Source organism: Pimephales promelas, chromosome 24 (assembly GCF_988280905.1).
Source record: "Pimephales promelas chromosome 24, fPimPro1.hap1.1, whole genome shotgun sequence".
Taxonomy (NCBI): Eukaryota; Metazoa; Chordata; class Actinopteri; order Cypriniformes; family Leuciscidae; genus Pimephales; species Pimephales promelas.
Genome location: NC_142792.1, coordinates 9128946 through 9142220, shown reverse-complemented (window position 1 = coordinate 9142220; position 13275 = coordinate 9128946).

Here is a 13275-nt window from a genome sequence, read left to right as displayed (position 1 = left end):
AAATAAGTTGTTGCATTTTACATTCCATCCAGTTCACGAGGGCTGGGGAGAGGGGTAACACCCACCACCGGAAGGACACAGGAAGATTCCTTACACCAGGCAAGGGGTGGACACTAGCAGTCGAGCTTGGTAAGCAGCTCCAGTTTCCCAGGGAGATAGTGGAAATGTCCAGATCTGGTGCTGTGGTCTGCTGCTTGCAAGGTGGTCCTGATGGCGGAGCTCACAGTCCCATGGGAAGGAGGACTTGAAGCTGCCCATGAGCGGAAGCGGGCCAAATATTTTGATCTGGCTGCAGAGTGCAGGGAGGCTGGTTGGAGGGCAGTCACATACCCTGTGGAGGTGGGGTGCCGGGGGTTCGTGGGCTCCTCAACCTCTCGTCTGCTCCGCGACATGGGTGCAACAGGCATATGGCACCGGAAAGCCATGAAAGAGCTGGCAGAAGAGGCTGAAAGAGGCAGTTAACGTAAGGGGTACCACTGTCGTTTTTTTTTCGGGCCGAATTTTTGAGTTTCGATATCTCAGCTCTGGAAGGGGCTAGAGCCTCCATTTTTGCACTCAGGTCTAAGTCTCATGGCCCTCTATCAGAATTTGGGAAGATTGGAGAAACTTAATTTTTCGCCCAAAAAAAAAAAAACGTAAGGGGTACCACTGTCGTTTTTTTTTCGGGCCGAGTTTTTGAGTTTCGATATCTCAGCTCTGGAAGGGGCTAGAGCCTCCATTTTTGCACTCAGGTCTAAGTCTCATGGCCCTCTATCAGAATTTGGGAAGATTGGAGAAACTTAATTTTTCACCCAAAAAAAAACAAAAAACGTAAGGGGTACCACTGTCGTTTTTTTTTCGGGCCGAATTTTTGAGTTTCGATATCTCAGCTCTGGAAGGGGCTAGAGCCTCCATTTTTGCACTCAGGTCTAAGTCTCATGGCCCTCTATCAGAATTTGGGAAGATTGGAGAAACTTAATTTTTCGCCCAAAAAAAAAACGTAAGGGGTACCACTGTCGTTTTTTTTTCGGGCCGAATTTTTGAGTTTCGATATCTCAGCTCTGGAAGGGGCTAGAGCCTCCATTTTTGCACTCAGGTCTAAGTCTCATGGCCCTCTATCAGAATTTGGGAAGATTGGAGAAACTTAATTTTTCGCCCCAAAAAAAAAACGTAAGGGGTACCACTGTCGTTTTTTTTTTTCGGGCCGAGTTTTTGAGTTTCGATATCTCAGCTCTGGAAGGGGCTAGAGCCTCCATTTTTGCACTCAGGTCTAAGTCTCATGGCCCTCTATCAGAATTTGGGAAGATTGGAGAAACTTAATTTTTCGCCCAAAAAAAAAACGTAAGGGGTACCACTGTCGTTTTTTTTTCGGGCCGAATTTTTGAGTTTCGATATCTCAGCTCTGGAAGGGGCTAGAGCCTCCATTTTTGCACTCAGGTCTAAGTCAAATGGCCCTCTATCAGAATTTGGGAAGATTGGAGAAACTTAATTTTTCGCCCAAAAAAAAAAACGTTAGGGGTACCACTTTTTTTTTTTTTTGGGCCGAATTTTTGAGTTTCGATATCTCAGCTCTGGAAGGGGCTAGAGCCTCCATTTTTGCACTCAGGTCTAAGTCTCATGGCCCTCTATCAGAATTTGGGGAGATTGGAGAAACTTAATTTTTCGCCCCAAAAAAAAACGTAAGGGGTACCACTGTCGTTTTTTTTTCGGGCCGAATTTTTGAGTTTCGATATCTCAGCTCTGGAAGGGGCTAGAGCCTCCATTTTTGCACTCAGGTCTAAGTCTCATGGCCCTCTATCAGAATTTAGGAAGATTGGAGAAACTTAATTTTTCGCCCCAAAAAAAAAACGTAAGGGGTACCACTGTCGTTTTTTTTTTTCGGGCCGAATTTTTGAGTTTCGATATCTCAGCTCTGGAAGGGGCTAGAGCCTCCATTTTTGCACTCAGGTCTAAGTCTCATGGCCCTCTATCAGAATTTGGGAAGATTGGAGAAACTTAATTTTTTGCCCCAAAAAAAAATGTAAGGGGTACCACTGTCGTTTTTTTTTTCGGGCCGAATTTTTGAGTTTCGATATCTCAGCTCTGGAAGGGGCTAGAGCCTCCATTTTTGCACTCAGGTCTAAGTCTCATGGCCCTCTATCAGAATTTGGGAAGATTAGAGAAACTTAATTTTTCGCCCAAAAAAAAAAACGTAAGGGGTACCACTGTCGTTTTTTTTTCGGGCCGAATTTTTGAGTTTCGATATCTCAGCTCTGGAAGGGGCTAGAGCCTCCATTTTTGCACTCAGGTCTAAGTCTCATGGCCATCAGAATTTGGGAAGATTGGAGAAACTTAATTTTTCGCCCAAAAAAAAACCGTAAGGGGTACCACTGTCGTTTTTTTTTCGGGCCGAATTTTTGAGTTTCGATATCTCAGCTCTGGAAGGGGCTAGAGCCTCCATTTTTGCACTCAGGTCTAAGTCTCATGGCTCTCTATCAGAATTTGGGAAGATTGGAGAAACTTAATTTTTCGCGAAAAAAAAAAACGTAAGGGGTACCACTGTCGTTTTTTTTTCGGGCCGAATTTTTGAGTTTCGATATCTCAGCTCTGGAAGGGGCTAGAGCCTCCATTTTTGCACTCAGGTCTAAGTCTCATGGCCCTCTATCAGAATTTGGGAAGAATGGAGAAACTTAATTTTTCGCCCAAAAAAAAAACGTAAGGGGTACCACTGTCGTTTTTTTTTCGGGCCGAATTTTTGAGTTTCGATATCTCAGCTCTGGAAGGGGCTAGAGCCTCCATTTTTGCACTCAGGTCTAAGTCTCATGGCCCTCTATCAGAATTTGGGAAGATTGGAGAAACTTAATTTTTTGCCCAAAAAAAAAAACGTAAAGGGTACCACTGTCGTTTTTTTTTCGGGACGAATTTTTGAGTTTCGATATCTCAGCTCTGGAAGGGGCTAGAGCCTCCATTTTTGCACTCAGGTCTAAGTCTCATGGCCCTCTATCAGAATTCGGGAAGATTGGAGAAACTTAATTTTTCGCCCAAAAAAAAAAACGTAAGGGGTACCACTGTCGTTTTTTTTTTCGGGCCGAATTTTTGAGTTTCGATATCTCAGCTCTGGAAGGGGCTAGAGCCTCCATTTTTGCACTCAGGTCTAAGTCTCATGGCCCTCTATCAGAATTTGGGAAGATTGGAGAAACTTAATTTTTCGCCCAAAAAAAAAAAACGTAAGGGGTACCACTGTCGTTTTTTTTTCGGGCCGAATTTTTGAGTTCCGATATCTCAGCTCTGGAAGGGGCTAGAGCCTCCATTTTTGCACTCAGGTCTAAGTCTCATGGCCCTCTATCAGAATTTGGGAAGATTGGAGAAACTAAATTTTTCGCCCCCAAAAAAAAACGTAAGGGGTACCACTGTCGTTTTTTTTTTCGGGACGAATTTTTGAGTTTCGATATCTCAGCTCTGGAAGGGGCTAGAGCCTCCATTTTTGCACTCAGGTCTAAGTCTCATGGCCCTCTATCAGAATTTGGGAAGATTGGAGAAACTTAATTTTTTGCCCAAAAAAAAAAAACGTAAAGGGTACCACTGTCGTTTTTTTTTCGGGACGAATTTTTGAGTTTCGATATCTCAGCTCTGGAAGGGGCTAGAACCTCCATTTTTGCACTCAGGTCTAAGTTTAATGGCCCTCTATCAGAATTTGGGAAGATTGGAGAAACTTAATTTTTAGCCCCAAAAAAAAAAAACGTAAGGGGTACCACTGTCGTTTTTTTTTTCGGGCCGAATTTTTGAGTTTCGATATCTCAGCTCTGGAAGGGGCTAGAGCCTCCATTTTTGCACTCAGGTCTAAGTCTCATGGCCCTCTATCAGAATTTGGGAAGATTGGAGAAACGTAATTTTTCGCCCAAAAAAAAAACGTAAGGGGTACCACTGTCGTTTTTTTTTCGGGCCGAATTTTTGAGTTTCGATATCTCAGCTCTGGAAGGGACTAGAGCCTCCATTTTTGCACTCAGGTCTAAGTCTCATGGCCCTCTATCAGAATTTGGGAAGATTGGAGAAACTTAATTTTTCGCCCAAAAAAAAAACGTAAGGGGTACCACTGTCGTTTTTTTTTCGGGCCGAATTTTTGAGTTTCGATATCTCAGCTCTGGAAGGGGCTAGAGCCTCCATTTTTGCACTCAGTTCTAAGTCTCATGGCCCTCTATCAGAATTTGGGAAGATTGGAGAAACTTAATTTTTCGCCCAAAAAAAAAACGTAAGGGGTACCACTGTCGTTTTTTTTTCGGGCCGAATTTTTGAGTTTCGATATCTCAGCTCTGGAAGGGGCTAGAGCCTCCATTTTTGCACTCAGGTCTAAGTCTCATGGCCCTCTATCAGAATTTGGGAAGATTGGAGAAACTTAATTTTTCGCCCAAAAAAAAAATGTAAGGGGTACCACTGTCGTTTTTTTTTCGGGCCGAATTTTTGAGTTTCGATATCTCAGCTCTGGAGGGGGCTAGAGCCTCCATTTTTGCACTCAGGTCTAAGTCTCATGGCTCTCTATCAGAATTTGGGAAGATTGGAGAAACTTAATTTTTCGCCCAAAAAAAAACCGTAAGAGGTACCACTGTCGTTTTTTTTTTCGGGCCGAATTTTTGAGTTTCGATATCTCAGCTCTGGAAGGGGCTAGAGCCTCCATTTTTGCACTCAGGTCTAAGTCTCATGGCCCTCTATCAGAATTTGGGAAGATTGGAGAAACTTAATTTTTTGCCCAAAAAAAAAAACGTAAGGGGTACCACTGTCGTTTTTTTTTTCGGGCCGAATTTTTGAGTTTCGATATCTCAGCTCTGGAAGGGGCTAGAGCCTCCATTTTTGCACTCAGGTCTAAGTCTCATGGCCCTCTATCAGAATTTGGGAAGATTGGAGAAACTTAATTTTTCGCCCAAAAAAAAATAAACGTAAGGGGTACCACTGTCGTTTTTTTTTTTTCGGGCCGAATTTTTGAGTTTCGATATCTCAGCTCTGGAAGGGGCTAGAGCCTCCATTTTTGCACTCAGGTCTAAGTCTCATGGCCCTCTATCAGAATTTGGGAAGATTAGAGAAACTTAATTTTTCGCCCAAAAAAAAAAAACGTAAGGGGTACCACTGTCGTTTTTTTTTCGGGCCGAATTTTTGAGTTTCGATATCTCAGCTCTGGAAGGGGCTAGAGCCTCCATTTTTGCACTCAGTTCTAAGTCTCATGGCCCTCTATCAGAATTTGGGAAGATTGGAGAAACTTAATTTTTTGCCCAAAAAAAAAACGTAAGGGGTACCACTGTCGGTTTTTTTTCGGGCCGAATTTTTGAGTTTCAATATCTCAGCTCTGGAAGGGGCTAGAGCCTCCATTTTTGCACTCAGGTCTAAGTCTCATGGCCCTCTATCAGAATTTGGGAAGATTGGAGAAACTTAATTTTTCGCCCAAAAAAAAATAAACGTAAGGGGTACCACTGTCGTTTTTTTTTTTTCGGGCCGAATTTTTGAGTTTCGATATCTCAGCTCTGGAAGGGGCTAGAGCCTCCATTTTTGCACTCAGGTCTAAGTCTCATGGCCCTCTATCAGAATTTGGGAAGATTGGAGAAACTTAATTTTTCGCCCAAAAAAAAAACGTAAGGGGTACCACTGTCGTTTTTTTTTCGGGCCGAATTTTTGAGTTTCGATATCTCAGCTCTGGAAGGGGCTAGAGCCTCCATTTTTGCACTCAGGTCTAAGTCTCATGGCCCTCTATCAGAATTTGGGAATATTAGAGAAACTTAATTTTTCGCCCAAAAAAAAAAAACGTAAGGGGTACCACTGTGGTTTTTTTTCCGGGCCGAATTTTTGAGTTTCGATATCTCAGCTCTGGAAGGGGCTAGAGCCTCCATTTTTGCACTCAGTTCTAAGTCTCATGGCCCTCTATCAGAATTTGGGAAGATTGGAGAAACTTAATTTTTCGCCCAAAAAAAAAACGTAAGGGGTACCACTGTCGTTTTTTTTTCGGGCCGAATTTTTGAGTTTCGATATCTCAGCTCTAGAAGGGGCTAGAGCCTCCATTTTTGCACTCAGGTCTAAGTCTCATGGCCCTCTATCAGAATTTGGGAAGATTGGAGAAACTTAATTTTTCGCCCAAAAAAAAAAAAACGTAAGGGGTACCACTGTCGTTTTTTTTTCGGGCCGAATTTTTGAGTTTCGATATCTCAGCTCTGGAAGGGGCTAGAGCCTCCATTTTTGCACTCAGGTCTAAGTCTCATGGCTCTCTATCAGAATTTGGGAAGATTGGAGAAACTTAATTTTTCGCCCAAAAAAAAAACGTAAGGGGTACCACTGTCGTTTTTTTTTTTCGGGCCGAATTTTTGAGTTTCGATATCTCAGCTCTGGAAGGGGCTAGAGCCTCCATTTTTGCACTCAGGTCTAAGTCTCATGGCCCTCTATCAGAATTTGGGAAGATTGGAGAAACTTAATTTTTCGCCCAAAAAAAAAAACGTAAAGGGTACCACTGTCGTTTTTTTTTTTCGGGCCGAATTTTTGAGTTTCGATATCTCAGCTCTGGAAGGGGCTAGAGCCTCCATTTTTGCACTCAGGTCTAAGTCTCATGGCCCTCTATCAGAATTTGGGAAGATTGGAGAAACTTAATTTTTTGCCCAAAAAAAAAACCGTAAAGGGTACCACTGTCGTTTTTTTTTTCAGGACGAATTTTTGAGTTTCGATATCTCAGCTCTGGAAGGGGCTAGAGCCTCCATTTTTGCACTCAGGTCTAAGTCTCATGGCCCTCTATCAGAATTTGGGAAGATTGGAGAAACTTAATTTTTCGCCCAAAAAAAAAAACGTAAGGGGTACCACTGTCGTTTTTTTTTCGGGCCGAATTTTTGAGTTTCGATATCTCAGCTCTGGAAGGGGCTAGAGCCTCCATTTTTGCACTCAGGTCTAAGTCTCATGGCCCGCTATCAGAATTTGGGAAGATTGGAGAAACTTAATTTTTCGCCCAAAAAAAAAAAAAACGTAAGGGGTACCACTGTCGTTTTTTTTTCGGGCCGAATTTTTGAGTTCCGATATCTCAGCTCTGGAAGGGGCTAGAGCCTCCATTTTTGCACTCAGGTCTAAGTCTCATGGCCCTCTATCAGAATTTGGGAAGATTGGAGAAACTAAATTTTTCGCCCAAAAAAAAAAACGTAAGGGGTACCACTGTCATTTTTTTTTTCGGGACGAATTTTTGAGTTTCGATATCTCAGCTCTGGAAGGGGCTAGAGCCTCCATTTTTGCACTCAGGTCTAAGTCTCATGGCCCTCTATCAGAATTTGGGAAGATTGGAGAAACTTAATTTTTTGCCCAAAAAAAAAAAAAAACGTAAAGGGTACCACTGTCGTTTTTTTTTCGGGACGAATTTTTGAGTTTCGATATCTCAGCTCTGGAAGGGGCTAGAACCTCCATTTTTGCACTCAGGTCTAAGTTTAATGGCCCTCTATCAGAATTTGGGAAGATTGGAGAAACTTAATTTTTAGCCCAAAAAAAAAAAACGTAAGGGGTACCACTGTCGTTTTTTTTTCGGGCCGAATTTTTGAGTTTCGATATCTCAGCTCTGGAAGGGGCTAGAGCCTCCATTTTTGCACTCAGGTCTAAGTCTCATGGCCCTCTATCAGAATTTGGGAAGATTGGAGAAACGTAATTTTTCGCCCAAAAAAAAAAACGTAAGGGGTACCACTGTCGTTTTTTTTTCGGGCCGAATTTTTGAGTTTCGATATCTCAGCTCTGGAAGGGGCTAGAGCCTCCATTTTTGAACTCAGGTCTAAGTCTCATGGCCCTCTATCAGAATTTGGGAAGATTGGAGAAACTTAATTTTTCGCCCAAAAAAAAAAAACGTAAGGGGTACCACTGTCGTTTTTTTTTCGGGCCGAATTTTTGAGTTTCGATATCTCAGCTCTGGAAGGGGCTAGAGCCTCCATTTTTGCACTCAGTTCTAAGTCTCATGGCCCTCTATCAGAATTTGGGAAGATTGGAGAAACTTAATTTTTCGCCCAAAAAAAAACGTAAGGGGTACCACTGTCGTTTTTTTTTCGGGCCGAATTTTTGAGTTTCGATATCTCAGCTCTGGAAGGGGCTAGAGCCTCCATTTTTGCACTCAGGTCTAAGTCTCATGGCCCTCTATCAGAATTTGGGAAGATTGGAGAAACTTAATTTTTCGCCCAAAAAAAAAACGTAAGGGGTACCACTGTCGTTTTTTTTTCGGGACGAATTTTTGAGTTTCGATATCTCAGCTCTGGAAGGGGCTAGAGCCTCCATTTTTGCACTCAGGTCTAAGTCTCATGGCCCTCTATCAGAATTTGGGAAGATTGGAGAAACTTAATTTTTCGCCCAAAAAAAAAAAACGTAAGGGGTACCACTGTCGTTTTTTTTTCGGGCCGAATTTTTGAGTTTCGATATCTCAGCTCTGGAGGGGGCTAGAGCCTCCATTTTTGCACTCAGGTCTAAGTCTCATGGCTCTCTATCAGAATTTGGGAAGATTGGAGAAACTTAATTTTTCGCCCAAAAAAAAAAACGTAAGAGGTACCACTGTCGTTTTTTTTTTCGGGCCGAATTTTTGAGTTTCGATATCTCAGCTCTGGAAGGGGCTAGAGCCTCCATTTTTGCACTCAGGTCTAAGTCTCATGGCCCTCTATCAGAATTTGGGAAGATTGGAGAAACTTAATTTTTCGCCCAAAAAAAAAAACGTAAGGGGTACCACTGTCGTTTTTTTTTCGGGCCGAATTTTTGAGTTTCGATATCTCAGCTCTGGAAGGGGCTAGAGCCTCCATTTTTGCACTCAGGTCTAAGTCTCATGGCCCTCTATCAGAATTTGGGAAGATTGGAGAAACTTAATTTTTCGCCCAAAAAAAAAAAAACGTAAGGGGTACCACTGTCGTTTTTTTTTTTTCGGGCCGAATTTTTGAGTTTCGATATCTCAGCTCTGGAAGGGGCTAGAGCCTCCATTTTTGCACTCAGGTCTAAGTCTCATGGCCCTCTATCAGAATTTGGGAAGATTAGATAAACTTAATTTTTCGCCCAAAAAAAAAAAACGTAAGGGGTACCACTGTCGTTTTTTTTTCGGGCCGAATTTTTGAGTTTCGATATCTCAGCTCTGGAAGGGGCTAGAGCCTCCATTTTTGCACTCAGTTCTAAGTCTCATGGCCCTCTATCAGAATTTGGGAAGATTTGAGAAACTTAATTTTTTGCCCAAAAAAAAAACGTAAGGGGTACCACTGTCGTTTTTTTTTCGGGCCGAATTTTTGAGTTTCAATATCTCAGCTCTGGAAGGGGCTAGAGCCTCCATTTTTGCACTCAGTTCTAAGTCTCATGGCCCTCTATCAGAATTTGGGAAGATTTGAGAAACTTAATTTTTTGCCCAAAAAAAAAACGTAAGGGGTACCACTGTCGTTTTTTTTTCGGGCCGAATTTTTGAGTTTCAATATCTCAGCTCTGGAAGGGGCTAGAGCCTCCATTTTTGCACTCAGGTCTAAGTCTCATGGCCCTCTATCAGAATTTGGGAAGATTGGAGAAACTTAATTTTTCGCCCCAAAAAAAAAAACGTAAGGGGTACCACTGTCGTTTTTTTTTTCGGGCCGAATTTTTGAGTTTCGATATCTCAGCTCTGGAAGGGGCTAGAGCCTCCATTTTTGCACTCAGGTCTAAGTCTCATGGCCCTCTATCAGAATTTGGGAAGATTGGAGAAACTTAATTTTTCGCCCAAAAAAAAAAACGTAAGGGGTACCACTGTCGTTTTTTTTTTCGGGCCGAATTTTTGAGTTTCGATATCTCAGCTCTGGAAGGGGCTAGAGCCTCCATTTTTGCACTCAGGTCTAAGTCTCATGGCCCTCTATCAGAATTTGGGAAGATTGGAGAAACTTAATTTTTCGCCCAAAAAAAAAACGTAAGGGGTACCACTGTCGTTTTTTTTTTCGGGCCGAATTTTTGAGTTTCGATATCTCAGCTCTGGAAGGGGCTAGAGCCTCCATTTTTGCACTCAGGTCTAAGTCTCATGGCCCTCTATCAGAATTTGGGAAGATTGGAGAAACTTAATTTTTCGCCCAAAAAAAAAACGTAAGGGGTACCACTGTCGTTTTTTTTTCGGGACGAATTTTTGAGTTTCGATATCTCAGCTCTGGAAGGGGCTAGAGCCTCCATTTTTGCACTCAGGTCTAAGTCTCATGGCCCTCTATCAGAATTTGGGAAGATTGGAGAAACTTAATTTTTCGCCCAAAAAAAAAAAACGTAAGGGGTACCACTGTCGTTTTTTTTTCGGGCCGAATTTTTGAGTTTCGATATCTCAGCTCTGGAGGGGGCTAGAGCCTCCATTTTTGCACTCAGGTCTAAGTCTCATGGCTCTCTATCAGAATTTGGGAAGATTGGAGAAACTTAATTTTTCGCCCAAAAAAAAAAACGTAAGAGGTACCACTGTCGTTTTTTTTTTCGGGCCGAATTTTTGAGTTTCGATATCTCAGCTCTGGAAGGGGCTAGAGCCTCCATTTTTGCACTCAGGTCTAAGTCTCATGGCCCTCTATCAGAATTTGGGAAGATTGGAGAAACTTAATTTTTCGCCCAAAAAAAAAAACGTAAGGGGTACCACTGTCGTTTTTTTTTCGGGCCGAATTTTTGAGTTTCGATATCTCAGCTCTGGAAGGGGCTAGAGCCTCCATTTTTGCACTCAGGTCTAAGTCTCATGGCCCTCTATCAGAATTTGGGAAGATTGGAGAAACTTAATTTTTCGCCCAAAAAAAAAAAAACGTAAGGGGTACCACTGTCGTTTTTTTTTTTTCGGGCCGAATTTTTGAGTTTCGATATCTCAGCTCTGGAAGGGGCTAGAGCCTCCATTTTTGCACTCAGGTCTAAGTCTCATGGCCCTCTATCAGAATTTGGGAAGATTAGATAAACTTAATTTTTCGCCCAAAAAAAAAAAACGTAAGGGGTACCACTGTCGTTTTTTTTTCGGGCCGAATTTTTGAGTTTCGATATCTCAGCTCTGGAAGGGGCTAGAGCCTCCATTTTTGCACTCAGTTCTAAGTCTCATGGCCCTCTATCAGAATTTGGGAAGATTTGAGAAACTTAATTTTTCGCCCAAAAAAAAAACGTAAGGGGTACCACTGTCGTTTTTTTTTCGGGCCGAATTTTTGAGTTTCAATATCTCAGCTCTGGAAGGGGCTAGAGCCTCCATTTTTGCACTCAGGTCTAAGTCTCATGGCCCTCTATCAGAATTTGGGAAGATTGGAGAAACTTAATTTTTCGCCCCAAAAAAAAAAACGTAAGGGGTACCACTGTCGTTTTTTTTTTCGGGCCGAATTTTTGAGTTTCGATATCTCAGCTCTGGAAGGGGCTAGAGCCTCCATTTTTGCACTCAGGTCTAAGTCTCATGGCCCTCTATCAGAATTTGGGAAGATTGGAGAAACTTAATTTTTCGCCCAAAAAAAAAAACGTAAGGGGTACCACTGTCGTTTTTTTTTTCGGGCCGAATTTTTGAGTTTCGATATCTCAGCTCTGGAAGGGGCTAGAGCCTCCATTTTTGCACTCAGGTCTAAGTCTCATGGCCCTCTATCAGAATTTGGGAAGATTGGAGAAACTTAATTTTTCGCCCAAAAAAAAACGTAAGGGGTACCACTGTCGTTTTTTTTTTCGGGCCGAATTTTTGAGTTTCGATATCTCAGCTCTGGAAGGGGCTAGAGCCTCCATTTTTGCACTCAGGTCTAAGTCTCATGGCCCTCTATCAGAATTTGGGAAGATTAGAGAAACTTAATTTTTCGCCCAAAAAAAAAAAACGTAAGGGGTACCACTGTCGTTTTTTTTTCGGGCCGAATTTTTGAGTTTCGATATCTCAGCTCTGGAAGGGGCTAGAGCCTCCATTTTTGCACTCAGTTCTAAGTCTCATGGCCCTCTATCAGAATTTGGGAAGATTGGAGAAACTTAATTTTTCGCCCAAAAAAAAAACGTAAGGGGTACCACTGTCGTTTTTTTTTTCGGGCCGAATTTTTGAGTTTCGATATCTCAGCTCTGGAAGGGGCTAGAGCCTCCATTTTTGCACTCAGGTCTAAGTCTCATGGCCCTCTATCAGAATTTGGGAAGATTGGAGAAACTTAATTTTTCGCCCAAAAAAAAAAACGTAAGGGGTACCACTGTCGTTTTTTTTTCGGGCCGAATTTTTGAGTTTCGATATCTCAGCTCTGGAAGGGGCTAGAGCCTCCATTTTTGCACTCAGGTCTAAGTCTCATGGCCCTCTATCAGAATTTGGGAAGATTAGAGAAACTTAATTTTTCGCCCAAAAAAAAAAAACGTAAGGGGTACCACTGTCGTTTTTTTTCGGGCCGAATTTTTGAGTTTCGATATCTCAGCTCTGGAAGGGGCTAGAGCCTCCATTTTTGCACTCAGTTCTAAGTCTCATGGCCCTCTATCAGAATTTGGGAAGATTGGAGAAACTTAATTTTTTGCACAAAAAAAAAACGTAAGGGGTACCACTGTCGTTTTTTTTTCGGGCCGATTTTTTGAGTTTCGATATCTCAGCTCTGGAAGGGGCTAGAGCCTCCATTTTTGCACTCAGGTCTAAGTCTCATGGCCCTCTATCAGAATTTGGGAAGATTGGAGAAACTTAATTTTTCGCCCAAAAAAAAAAACGTAAGGGGTACCACTGTCGTTTTTTTTTCGGGACGAATTTTTGAGTTTCGATATCTCAGCTCTGGAAGGGGCTAGAGCCTCCATTTTTGCACTCAGGTCTAAGTCTCATGGCCCTCTATCAGAATTTGGGAAGATTGGAGAAACTTAATTTTTCGCCCAAAAAAAAAAAACGTAAGGGGTACCACTGTCGTTTTTTTTTCGGGACGAATTTTTGAGTTTCGATATCTCAGCTCTGGAAGGGGCTAGAGCCTCCATTTTTGCACTCAGGTCTAAGTCTCATGGCCCTCTATCAGAATTTGGGAAGATTGGAGAAACTTAATTTTTCGCCCAAAAAAAAAAAAACGTAAGGAGTACCACTGTCGTTTTTTTTTCGGGCCGAATTTTTGAGTTTCGATATCTCAGCTCTGGAAGGGGCTAGAGCCTCCATTTTTGCACTCAGTTCTAAGTCTCATGGCCCTCTATCAGAATTTGGGAAGATTGGAGAAACTTAATTTTTCGCCCAAAAAAAAACGTAAGGGGTACCACTGTCGTTTTTTTTTCGGGCCGAATTTTTGAGTTTCGATATCTCAGCTCTGGAAGGGGCTAGAGCCTCCATTTTTGCACTCAGGTCTAAGTCTCATGGCCCTCTATCAGAATTTGGGAAGATTGGAGAAACTTAATTTTTCGCCCAAAAAAAAAAATGTAAGGGGTACCACTGTC